Source organism: Panthera pardus, unplaced genomic scaffold, assembly GCF_024362965.1.
Source record: "Panthera pardus isolate Hobbes unplaced genomic scaffold, ASM2436296v1 HiC_scaffold_17, whole genome shotgun sequence".
In the NCBI taxonomy this organism is placed as follows: Eukaryota; Metazoa; Chordata; class Mammalia; order Carnivora; family Felidae; genus Panthera; species Panthera pardus.
This window is the reverse complement of record NW_026526732.1, coordinates 140867040-140878563: the sequence shown is the minus strand read 5'-3', so window position 1 is coordinate 140878563 and position 11524 is coordinate 140867040.

The window sequence follows — 11524 nt, the reverse complement described above, 5'->3', positions numbered from 1 at the left end:
GCTTTCTATTTACTAACAGAGACAAAAGCATTTTTCTTAGTTAAGCACTTGCGGGTCCTGATGAGGTAGATTGATGTCATCATTATTAACAATAATGACACCTCAAGCAGAGAGAAAACGGTCTTCTCCAGGATCCCAAAGAATGCTGCATGGATTAAGCCTCACCTATCTTTACCAGGGACAACTAAAGCTGGGTATTTTACCAGCCAGCCCCCCCCCCCTCAAAAACTGGACCTTGAGAGAGAGATAGGAAAATGCAGATGATTGGAACCAGCGTGAGAGGGAAAGAAAGAAAGAAAGAAAGAAAGAAAGAAAGAAAGAAAGAAAGAAAGAAAAGAAAAGAAGAAGAAGAAGAAGAAGAAGAAGAAGAAGAAGAAGAAGAAAAAGAAAGAAAGAAAGAAAGAAAGAAAGAAAGAAAGAAAGAAAGAAAGAAAGAAAAGCAAAACAGGAGGCTGTCATGGAGCCCCAGATCAAGAAGAAAGCTTAGAGGTTAGGCAGTCTATCCACATCATGGGGCAAGGTTCAAGACTGAAGTCCAGAGAGGGAAAGGGACTTGCTCAAGGGCACACAGCATGTTAGTGGCAAACTCTTGCTGCCTGGACCCTTGTCTTTTCCCTACATTGTGCTACTTCCTTGCCACCAGGAATCAAGAGCTCCCTTCTCTCTTGAGCAAGTGGGCAGTGGTGCCTGCAGGAGGTTTGATGGAGGTCCCTCAATTGCTGGGAAGTCAAAGCCACAGAAAAATCTGGGTTACTGACTTTTTCTACTATATCTGAAATGCCTCTACCCAACCCCTATCTTGGTTTGACTTTCCTGAAAGCAGACTCTGAGGCAAGATTTTTGGTGCTGGTGGTTTATTCCAGGACAACCAAGTTAGGTGGATGGGAAGTGAGACAGGAAAGGGGGAAAGCAAATGGGGGGGATGCTAATGAAGGGGTTACTGCTTACTCCCACCAGGAGAGGGGACCGTAGAACACATGGCTCCACGTTGTCCCAATGCTGAACAGAGAAGCAGTATTTATTCACTTACTCCCAGGGGATTTCATGTCTAGCGCCTCTGGGTCAGCCTGCACCCAAGCTGAGCAAGCTCCTGTGTTACCAGAAACAAAAAAAACCCAGAGAACTACGGACCTGAGCTCATGAGTATGCATGGTTACTATCATAGATGAAGGTGAATCAGGAAGAAAGTCAAGAAGATATGGGTGGGGCAGCCATAGTGTGGGCTACACCACCCTTGTCTAAATGCCCCCAGCCTTCCAAGATGCCCTCCCTCCAAGCAAACACTATCATCCTGTCTGCTGATCATCAGAAATGATTTATCTGGTTTTTACCATAGGCCACCTTTTATTCCTTTTATTTTAATGTCCTTAGATATCTTTTCTGTCTCCCCAGATATACTGTATATTGGTCAAGGGCAAAATTAAGGCCACAGTTATCCAGTCATTCAACAAATATTTCTTGAGCACATAATGTGTGCCAGACCCTCTTTAAGGTACTAGGAATATAGCACCAAAGATAGAGAAAATTGTTGCCCTTGGGGATCTTGCATTTTAGGGGTGGAGATAGAAGATAAGCAAGTAAATCTTACAATTTCAAGTGATAAGTGAGTGGCCCAAAGAAAAACAAAGCAGGAAAATGGAATAACTACAATGGGAGGTAGGGGTATTATTGGGGACATTTGAACAAAAGCCTGAATGAAATAAAATAATAAATCTTGCAAGAATCTGGTAGAAGAGTACTTAGAGAGAAGCAGGCCAAGCTTGACTTGTTTAAGGAATAACGAGACAGCTGCTATAATACTCAGCAGAGTAAAGGAGAAGGTGGTAGGAGATGAGACAAGGAAGAGCCAGATTGTGTAGAATCTTGTCTTTAAACAATGCCTAGTACAAAAACAGTACTCAAAGCTAGTTGGCTGGATGGATAGATGGGTTGGTGGATGGATGGATGGATGGATGGATGGATGGATGGATGATGGAGGGATGGGTGAATGGGTGAATGGGTGGATGGGCAAATATATGGATAATAATGATACACCAAAAGAGGTGCCTGGGTGGCTCAGTCAGTTAAGCATCATCCAATTCTTGATTTTGGCTCAGGTCATGATCTCAGGGTCATGGGATCAAGCTCCCTGTTGAGCTCCACACTGAGTCTGGAGGCTACTTAAGATTCTCTCTCTCTCCCCTCTCCCTCTATCCTCCTCCCCAACTCTCTGTCTGTCTGTCTGTCTCTCTCTCTCTCTTTCTCTCTCAAATAAAATAAATATTATACATCAATGGATAAAGAAAGAAGAAAATAGAACAAGTACAATGGGAAGAATCATTTGGTGCCAATTGTGCATTTAAAGCCAGACTTTGCAGAAAAAGTAAATTCTGGACCAAAAGTACCTAGTGAGGAAGCCATTAGGCCTCCTTTCTCTTTAAGGAGAAATAGCCCTCTTTGGGCCTCAGCCATTGAGAATCCTGGAAGGTTGAATGTTGTTATCTTTTTTTATATTTCCTGCAGGGAGCTGGCCTTCCCCCATGGTGGGTATCCAGTGGCACTAAATGGTATTACAGGAATGGTATTTATGGTATTACCCATTAAACTTTGGGGGCTGGAAGGTAGTAAATTATCCCCTCCATTATATATTACCATGGTTGCTCATCAGGGCTCCATTTTTAATCCCAATCTCTTAATTGAATCGTGTCACCACAGTCCATCAGTAAGGAATATGGAGGAGGAGAAGTGCACATGGGTGTGGGTATAATTTAATCCAATAGTTCTTTATTGAGCACATACTATGTACTCAGCAAGATGGCAAGAGGAGAAAGTGGTAGTGAAGGTCTTGAGGAAATTACACCATGAAACAAAGCTCATAATCACATAAACACCTAGGAACGATAACACATTACCAGTCACTCTCCAACTAATCAGAATACTTCATTAGTAACTTTGCCCACCAGGTTTTATTTGGGAAAACCAGGCCAATCGTAAGAAAATCTTTGGCACTTTTTAAAATCAGAATATACAAGATATGCTGTGGCCTAGATCGCAGTTCAGCTGGGTATCTTTGGGAAAGCCTCCTAAGCCTTCTGAACCTCATTATCAATCTCCTTGTGGATGAAAGGAGAGGTTGCTCTTATCCAAGCGGTCTCAAGATTCCAGCAGTAATGTTTTCTCATATGTGATCCTCCACATCCCTGGCCCCAGACCATAGGAATGGGCTTCCAGAACGATGGCTCAGTGTCACACTGAGATTCTTATTCACCAGAGGAAAATACCATTATGTTCCCGACCGTTTGTCAGGAGTCTTCAAAGGGGACTAACAAGATCTCCTTGCAAGCACACATAATTATAATGTAAAACACTATATCCATGCTGAGGCAAGGCAGAACAAACCAAACACTGCCAAAATTGAGAGAAAGGTGGGCTATATTCATGGGATAACTGAGTGGGAGGCATTTGATCTGGACCTCAAAGACTGGGCAATCTTTTGAGAGTAGGAGAAAGGGGGAAGGAAAGCTCTCTGAGGAAAAATCCTTCTCCCTTCCTACATGCTCAAGATGCTACCTTACAGGCATGTGATATAGTAGCCATATTGAGGCCATGAGGCATCACAAACACAAGCAGATTGGCAGAGCAGGAAAATGGAATAAACCACAAGCCTGGATGAACTGGATAGGAATGATGTGCTATGATGGCCTTCCTCCAGCCTTCTTGTTAAATTAAGCTTCTGGTTTATTCCACTCTTAGTTATTTGTAGCTGAAAGCATCCTGTTTCTTACCTACCCACTGTGGCACATCCCCATCACCGCACTCTCTTCTAGGCATATGTGATTGATCTGTGTCCTCTGTTCTTTCTCTCCTATGCTGAAGCCCCTTTATCTCTGTATCCCAGACTGTCCCACCTGAGCCTTTTCCTTCTAACTCATCTAGAACTTTTCCTTCCCCACATATAGGTGCTTAGATCATGACAGATCACAGAGTCAAAGAAAGGCCACCTAGAAATCTTGCCTAATGCCAATAAAAACCATCGCCCCTCAGGAACTGCTTTGCAAATACATTTTGTCGTTAAGCCAAATAACTCTGGCAGTGACCTAAAAACAAACATTTGAAACAGGCACAAGAGACTTCCAAAAATTTAAACACTTTGCACCGAGGAGGAAAAATGTATTTAACCGAAACAGCACCTGCAGGAGTTATTAACATTTTCAAATTAAGGGCACTTCGCGCTTTCAAGCATTCACACATAGCACACACCACTTAGACATCAGAAGGTTCAAAGTGAGCTTTTAAAAACTTGTTTGTTTTAAATAGATGAGCTGTGCAGGCACACGTGCACACACACACACGCACACACACACACATATACACACGAGAGCACTAGGCTTTCACACTGTCATCTGCTCCAGTGCCGACTCCTTGGCCACCAACAATCCTTCCTGGTGCTGGAAAGCCTCGGATGCTGTTGCTGGGGCAACACAGAAATCTTGGGTGCATTCTGCACTGCTAGCCTCACCCAGTGTCTCCTCATGATGAACCCCAGCTGGCAGAATATGCCTTTCCACATCCTTCCTTACTCACTGGATTCCAACGGCCTCTTCACTTTCTGGCTTACGTTCCTTACAGCCTGCCTTCAGCCGTTTTCCAAATATGAGAACTTACTCCTTGGGTGAACTCATTTCACGTGGGTCAAATCCTGCCTGTGTGATGACAGGCCCCACGTTTCCATCCTCACTAGTGCCTCTCTGCTGAGTTTTGTAATCACAGGGCCAGCCACCTGTTTGGTTCACCACGCACACCTTTCAAGACATCTCAGGCCTAATAATGCCCAAATGAGGCTCTGAACCCTCTGTGCTCTGCTGCATGCTTCAGATGTTAGCTAAGACATCACTTCCTCAGAATTGTGTATCCATTCTTTTTTTTTTTGATGTTTATTTACTTATTTTGAGAGAGACTGTGTGAGCAGGAAGGGGCAGAGAAAGAGAGAGAGAATCCCAAGCAGGCTCTGAGCTGTCAGCACAGAGCCCAGTGTGGGGCTCAAACCCATGAACCATGAGACCATGACCTGAGCTGAAATCAAGAGTTGGACGCTTAGCTGACTGAGCCACCCAGGCGCCCACGTATAGGCATTCTAAATACTATCTTTTATATGTATAAAGGAGGGATCCTTTTATGTATGTATCAAGGAGGGGCAGGAATTCTTTTGTCTCTGTGGATATTCCATGCCTGGCATCATGCCTAGTACATAGTAGGCCCTTAGCAAATACTTGCTAAGGGAAGGCATGGGTCCCCGACCCCTCCCCGTGTGCGACATCTGTCTCTGCATACCATTAACACATAACATGCTGCTCAATAGGCTACAAGATGATGAAAGCTTGAGCACTTTTCTTCATGGCAGGTTCTGACTTCAGCTCTCTTCTCACACGACCTCATATATTTCTTGCGACAATCCTGAGAGGTAGGTTTTATTGCTGTTCCCATTTTAGAAAGAGAAAAGTCACTTGTCTGAGAACATGCACGCATCCTGTAGGGGGGCAGAGCTGTAGCCGGCCCCTCATCTGCAAGCAACACCAGTGTGCTGATCGGGAGGGATTGGTGTCCAGAGCCCTGGGTTTGAGTCTCAGCTTTGGGCCTTCAACCAGCCTCTTGGTTTCCCTGAGCTTTGGTTCCCTCACCCTTGCCATTCTACCTCCATGAGCAAGTATGAGGCACGGCATGCAAAAGTCCTTTATACCATGTGACACCCACTTGACAAATGGGGAGATGCCTGCTTGGGCTAACAGAGGAGTTTTCTGGCCAAAGTTATAGCATGAGTCTACACTACTGAGAGTCACTGCCTCCTCCTTCTCAACTGACCTATTTCTTCAAGACCCTGCCCAATGGCACTGCCTGGTTCCCAAGACCCTGGAAGGGGTTAACAGGAGACATCAGACCAACGAACCGGACTCAAAATGTCCTGTATCCCTCAGTTTCTGAGCTACCTGATAATCCCGAGAGAAACCAGGGTTGACAACTAGTAATAGATAATAATTCTGCCACCCTCCTGAGTTGCACTTACTAGTTTGCAAAATACTCTTGGGGCACCTGATGTCATGATCTTGCAGTTCGGGGGTTTGAGCCCCACATCAGACTCTCTGCTATCAGCCCAGAACCCCTGCTTCGGATCCTCTGTCCCCTTCTTTCTCTGCCCCTCCCCTGCTAGCTCTCTCTCTCTCTCTCTCTCTCTCTCTCAAAAATAAACATTTAAAGAAAAACACTCTCATTCATTCAACATTTAGTCCACAAATATATGTGAGGCTCTATTACAAACCAGGCACTGTGGCCAGCACCATAGGCATGGTGTAACACCAGGTAGTCAAGACCCCTGCCCTCAGGAAGCTTCCAGGCTGGCAAGGAAACATGTTTGGAGCCAATATTCTATAGTCCTTTACCACAAACCAGTTGCTTTACATAGAGTAACTCATTTTCTCTTCACAGCAATTCTATAAGTACCACTATTATCTCTATTTCACAGGCGAAGAAACCTAGTCTACAGTGGTTAAGTGTCTTGTTCAAAGTTAGTGGTGGAGCCAGCTGTCTGACTCACAGCAGCATGTTGCTAGCAGGAGCCTTTTGTGACCATCGATTGGGAAGTTGAGATCCTCACCAGCAGAGATTCCCAAGACCAAGACCCCAGGGCCGCAACTTCCCACTATATGGAGCCCTTCTTTTCCACTCCAAAAATCAAAGACACCTCTTTATATGAGAAGAAACCAACATACTGGCTGCTCTGGTCTGAGAATGCCAAAGGTAACTTGCATCTCCTGTCGGAAATTTTCCTCATCAAAGCATTGGAAATCAATACGGTGAATACAGTTATAATGAACCACCCTGTTCACGATCCCTGCCTCTTCCTAAGGAAAAGGAATCATGAGAGACACATATTGGTTTCAGCTCCATCACATCCTTCCCCTGCACATGGTCCTCCCACGGGGAATCCTCCTTCCTCTTGTCAACAGCATTGGAGATGTTCAGGGGTTTTATTGGATGCTCTTTATCACTGTGACTGTGAGGATTCAGTGCAGCTAAGATTTAAGAGCCCAAAGTAGTTTAACTTCTTCCAAGCATCAGCCATGGCTGCTGTGCCTTCTATAGGACTGTTCATGGACTTTCAGGCCCGAAGGGAGCTAGTGAATACCAGGTGACCATCTCATTTCACAAATGTGGAAACTGAGGTGCAGAGAGGCAGAGGCCACGCAGCATAGGACCAGCATCAATGCATCCCACTTAGATACACAAGAATCTCTTCCACAGAAACGTGTTGAGTCCTGAGAAGCAGTGCTGCCCTGCCCGTAGCATTGGCATCAGACTGCCTGAGATTGAATATCTGGCCCTGTGTAAGACCTTGAGAAAGTTGATTGAACCTCTTAGTGACTCAGCTTTCCCAGGTATACAATGGGAATAATCATAAAAGTATCTGCTCCTTTGAGTTATCAGAAGCTTTAATAACACAGAAAAAAAACTAGAGGCACCTGGGTGGCTCAGTCAATTGGGCGTCCGACTCTTGATTTTGGCTCACATCATGATCTCGTGGTTCATGAAATCAAGCCCCTCGTTGGGACTGTGCTGACAGCACGGAGCCTTCTTGAGATTTTCTCCCTCTCTCTGCCTCTCCCAATCTGTCTCTCTCTCATTTCATCTCTCTAAATAAATAAATGAATATTAAGAAAAAAGAAAAAAAAACTATTAAAATTATACAAATAGTAAGTGCTCAATAAACGTTAGTGATGGGCATTATCTCAAGAAACAGTGTCCCTGGGGCTAAGAGTTGCTACTAGAAGAGCTGAGCTTCCCTGGCCTACAACTCTGATGCAGGATATGAGCTCATACTGCCCTGAGAACCAGCGTGTGTAAGACAGGAATGGCCTCTTTTTTTCCACCCAGCTGGCAGCCGTGTTTCCTAGACAGATGATAAGATTAAAAGTTCCTGAAGGCAGGAGACAGCCTTAGACATCTTTGTGTTGCCTGACACAGTGCTGAGCACAAATGGTGGCCTTGTTCCTGGGTCTTCCAGCCAGGCTCAACCACTTACACCCTGTGTCTGCCAGCTCATGAAATCCCGCAGTTGTCCAGGTGGGATTCTTTTTATTTATTTATTTTTTTGTTTTAAAAATTTTTTAACATTTATTTATTTTTGAGACAGAGAGAGACAGAGCATGAACAGGGGAGGGTCAGAAAGAGGGAGACACAGAATCTGAAACAGGCTCCGGGCTCTGAGCTGTCAGCACAGAGCCTGACGCGGGGCTCGAACTCACAGACTGCGAGATCATGACCTGAGCCGAAGTCGGCCACTTAACCGACTGAGCCACCCAGGCACCCCTTTATTTATTTAAAAATAATTTTTTTGAATGTTTATTTTTGAGACAGAGAGAGACAGAGCATGAGCAGGGGAGGAGTACAGAGAGAGGGAGACACAGAATCTGAAGCAGGCTCCAGGCTCTGAGCTGTCAGCACAGAGCCTGACTCAGAGCTCAAACTCATGATCCATGAGATCGTGACCTGAGCCGAAGTCGGACACTCAACTGACTGAGCCACCCAGGCGCCCCCCACCAGGTGGGATTCTAAGGAACTTCTCAAGCTGAGTCTCACCAGCTTTTGCTCAAATTTTAGTCCTGACTCTATTCTACCACTTCAATCCCTGCCCATGGACTTCCCAGATTTGGTGTTCTTTCTGAGTGTTCTTGCATGCCTTCTCACTTTGTACAACCTCTTCCCCATATATTTCCAGGCCTTTCCATCCCAAATGTGTATCATTGACTCAAGGGAGATCTGCTGGTTCCAGTTCTCAACCCCAGGGAATCTCTCCTATCCTGCCCTCCAACACACACACACACACACACACACCCCAACCCCTTCAACTCCTGCCAAGACTTCAACTCCTGCCATTTTCCCCTTGCCATCTTTGATTAATTTCTAAGAGTTAGGAATGCTTATATTCACTTGCCCAACCTTTCTGTGGTTAGGGGTAACTGTGTGAACCGATCTTGATCACATAGGGTGGAAGGCTGACCTCTTGGAAGATTTCCTCCTTAATAGAACAGAGGAATCTTCAAAAGAATACCATTCCTTCCTGCCTTGGGTACAATTATATGAGGCCCTGATGCTTAGACATGCAGCCACCCACTTGTATGACAAAAAGAACAGGAGAACTGCAGAAATACTGACCACAGGCTATCAACACTGAGCTACTAGGTGAACCAACTCTAGAGCCACCAGCCTCTGGATTCCTTATTATAAGAAACAAGGAATCATTCATATTTCTTAAGTCACCTTGAGTCAGAAGTTCTGATACTTGTAGACAAAGGCATTTCAAAGCTTTATCAGGTAAGCATCAGTCTCCCCACTGTGAACTCCATCAAAATGAGGTGGATTAAATGTTGTAGATAGATTGAAGAGCAAATTTTCTAACATTATCTGGTAGGAGTCTGTGCAGAAAATTCAAAAATCCTAGAATGTGGGAGGAAATTTAAATGTCACCCATGTCTGACATCTAGACCAATGGAATCAAATTGTGGGTTCAGAAATAAACCCTCATATGTCAATTGATTTTCAACAAGGGTTCTGAGAAAATTCAATGGGGAAATAATAGTCTTTTTACCAAACGATGCTGGGATAACTGTTTATACTCATGCGAAGTATGAATCTGGAATCCTGCGTCACACCATATGCAAAAATTAGCTCAAATGTAAGAGCTAAAATTACTAAACTCTTAGACAAAAACACAATCATGAATCTTCATGACATTGAACTAGGCAATGGTTTCTTAGGGATGGCACCAAAAGAAACAAAGAAAAAAATATGTAAATTGGACATCATCAAAAATAAACCTTTTTGTATTTCAAAGAAATTAAAATTAAAAGATAGCTCACAGAATGGGAGTAAATTTTTGCAAATCACACATCTGATGAGATTTATATCCAAGATATATATGAAGAACACTTATAATGCAACAATAAAAAAGCAAATGACTCAATTAAAAATGGGGCAAAGAATCTTAGTAGACATTTCTTCAAAAAAAAAGACATAGGGGTAGCTGGGTGGCTCAGTCAGTTAAGTGTCCAACTCTTAATCTTGACTCAGGTTATTATCTCATGATTCGTGAGATCAAGCCCCATGTCAGGTTCTGTGCTGACAGTGCAGAGACTGCTTAGGATTCTCACTCTCTCTTTGCTCCTCTCTCATTTGTACATGCTCTCTCTCTCTCTCTTTCTCTCAAAATACATAAACAAACTTAAAAAATAGATATACAAATGACCAATAAGATCATGAAAGGATGCTCAACGTCACTAGTCATCATGGAAATGCAAATCAAAACCACAATGAGATACTACTTTATGCCTACTAGGATAGCTATAATCAAAAAGACAATAAGAAGTGTTGGAGAGGATATGTAGAAAATGGAATGCTCACAAAATGCTGATGGAAATGTTAAATGATACAGCAACTTAGGATAACAGGCTGCTAGCTCTCCCCAAGGTTAAACACAGGATTATCTGCCCAGGAGAAATGAAAACATATTCCTGTACAAAAACTTGTAAGGAATGTTCATAACAGCATTATCTTTAAAAGCCAAAAAGTATAAACAACCCAAATGTCCACCACCCACTGATGAACAGATAAATAAAATGTGGTATATCCATACTGTGGAATATTATTCAGTCATAATAAGGATATATGCTACAACACGGCATGGATAAACCTTGAGCATTATGCCAGGTGAAAGAAGCTAGTCACAAGTACATATTGTATAATCCCATTTATATGAAACACCCCAAATAGACAAATCTATAGAAACAGAAAACAGATTTGTGTTCCTGGGGCTAGGGAGGGGGATGGTTTGAGAAGGGAGGGGTGACTGCTGATGGGTAAATGGCTTCTTTTTGGAGTGACAGAAATGTTATAAAATTGATTATGGTGAATATATTTTGACACCATTGAATTGTATGGTTTAAATAATGAGTTTTATGATATGACAGTTATATCTCAATAAAGCTGTTTTGTTTTAAAAAGAAATCCACAAATTTAAGAAATAAAACAGATGGACATAGGGAAAGAGAAGGAAAAATAAGATAAAAATAGAGAGGGAGCTGGGGCACCTGGGTGGCTCATTCAGTTAAGCGGCCAACTCTTGTCATGCTCAGGTCATGAACTCACGGTCTTGAGTTTGAGCTCCACATTGGGCTCCATGCTCAGCATGGAGGCTGCTTGGGATTCTCTCTTTCTCTCTCTCTCTCTCTCTCTCTCTCTGACCCTCCCCTGCTTGTGCTCTCTCTCTCTCTCTCTCTCTCAAAATAAATAAATAAACATTAAAAAAAGAGAGAGGGAGGCAAACCATAAGAGATTCTTTCTTTTAAATTTTTTAAAGTTTATTTATTTTTGAGGGAGACAGAGAGACAGAGCACACGCAGGGGAAGGGAAGAGAGAGACACACAGAATCTTGAAGCAGGCTCCAGGCTCTGAGCTGTCAGCACAGAGTCCAATGCGGGGCTCAAGCTCATGAACT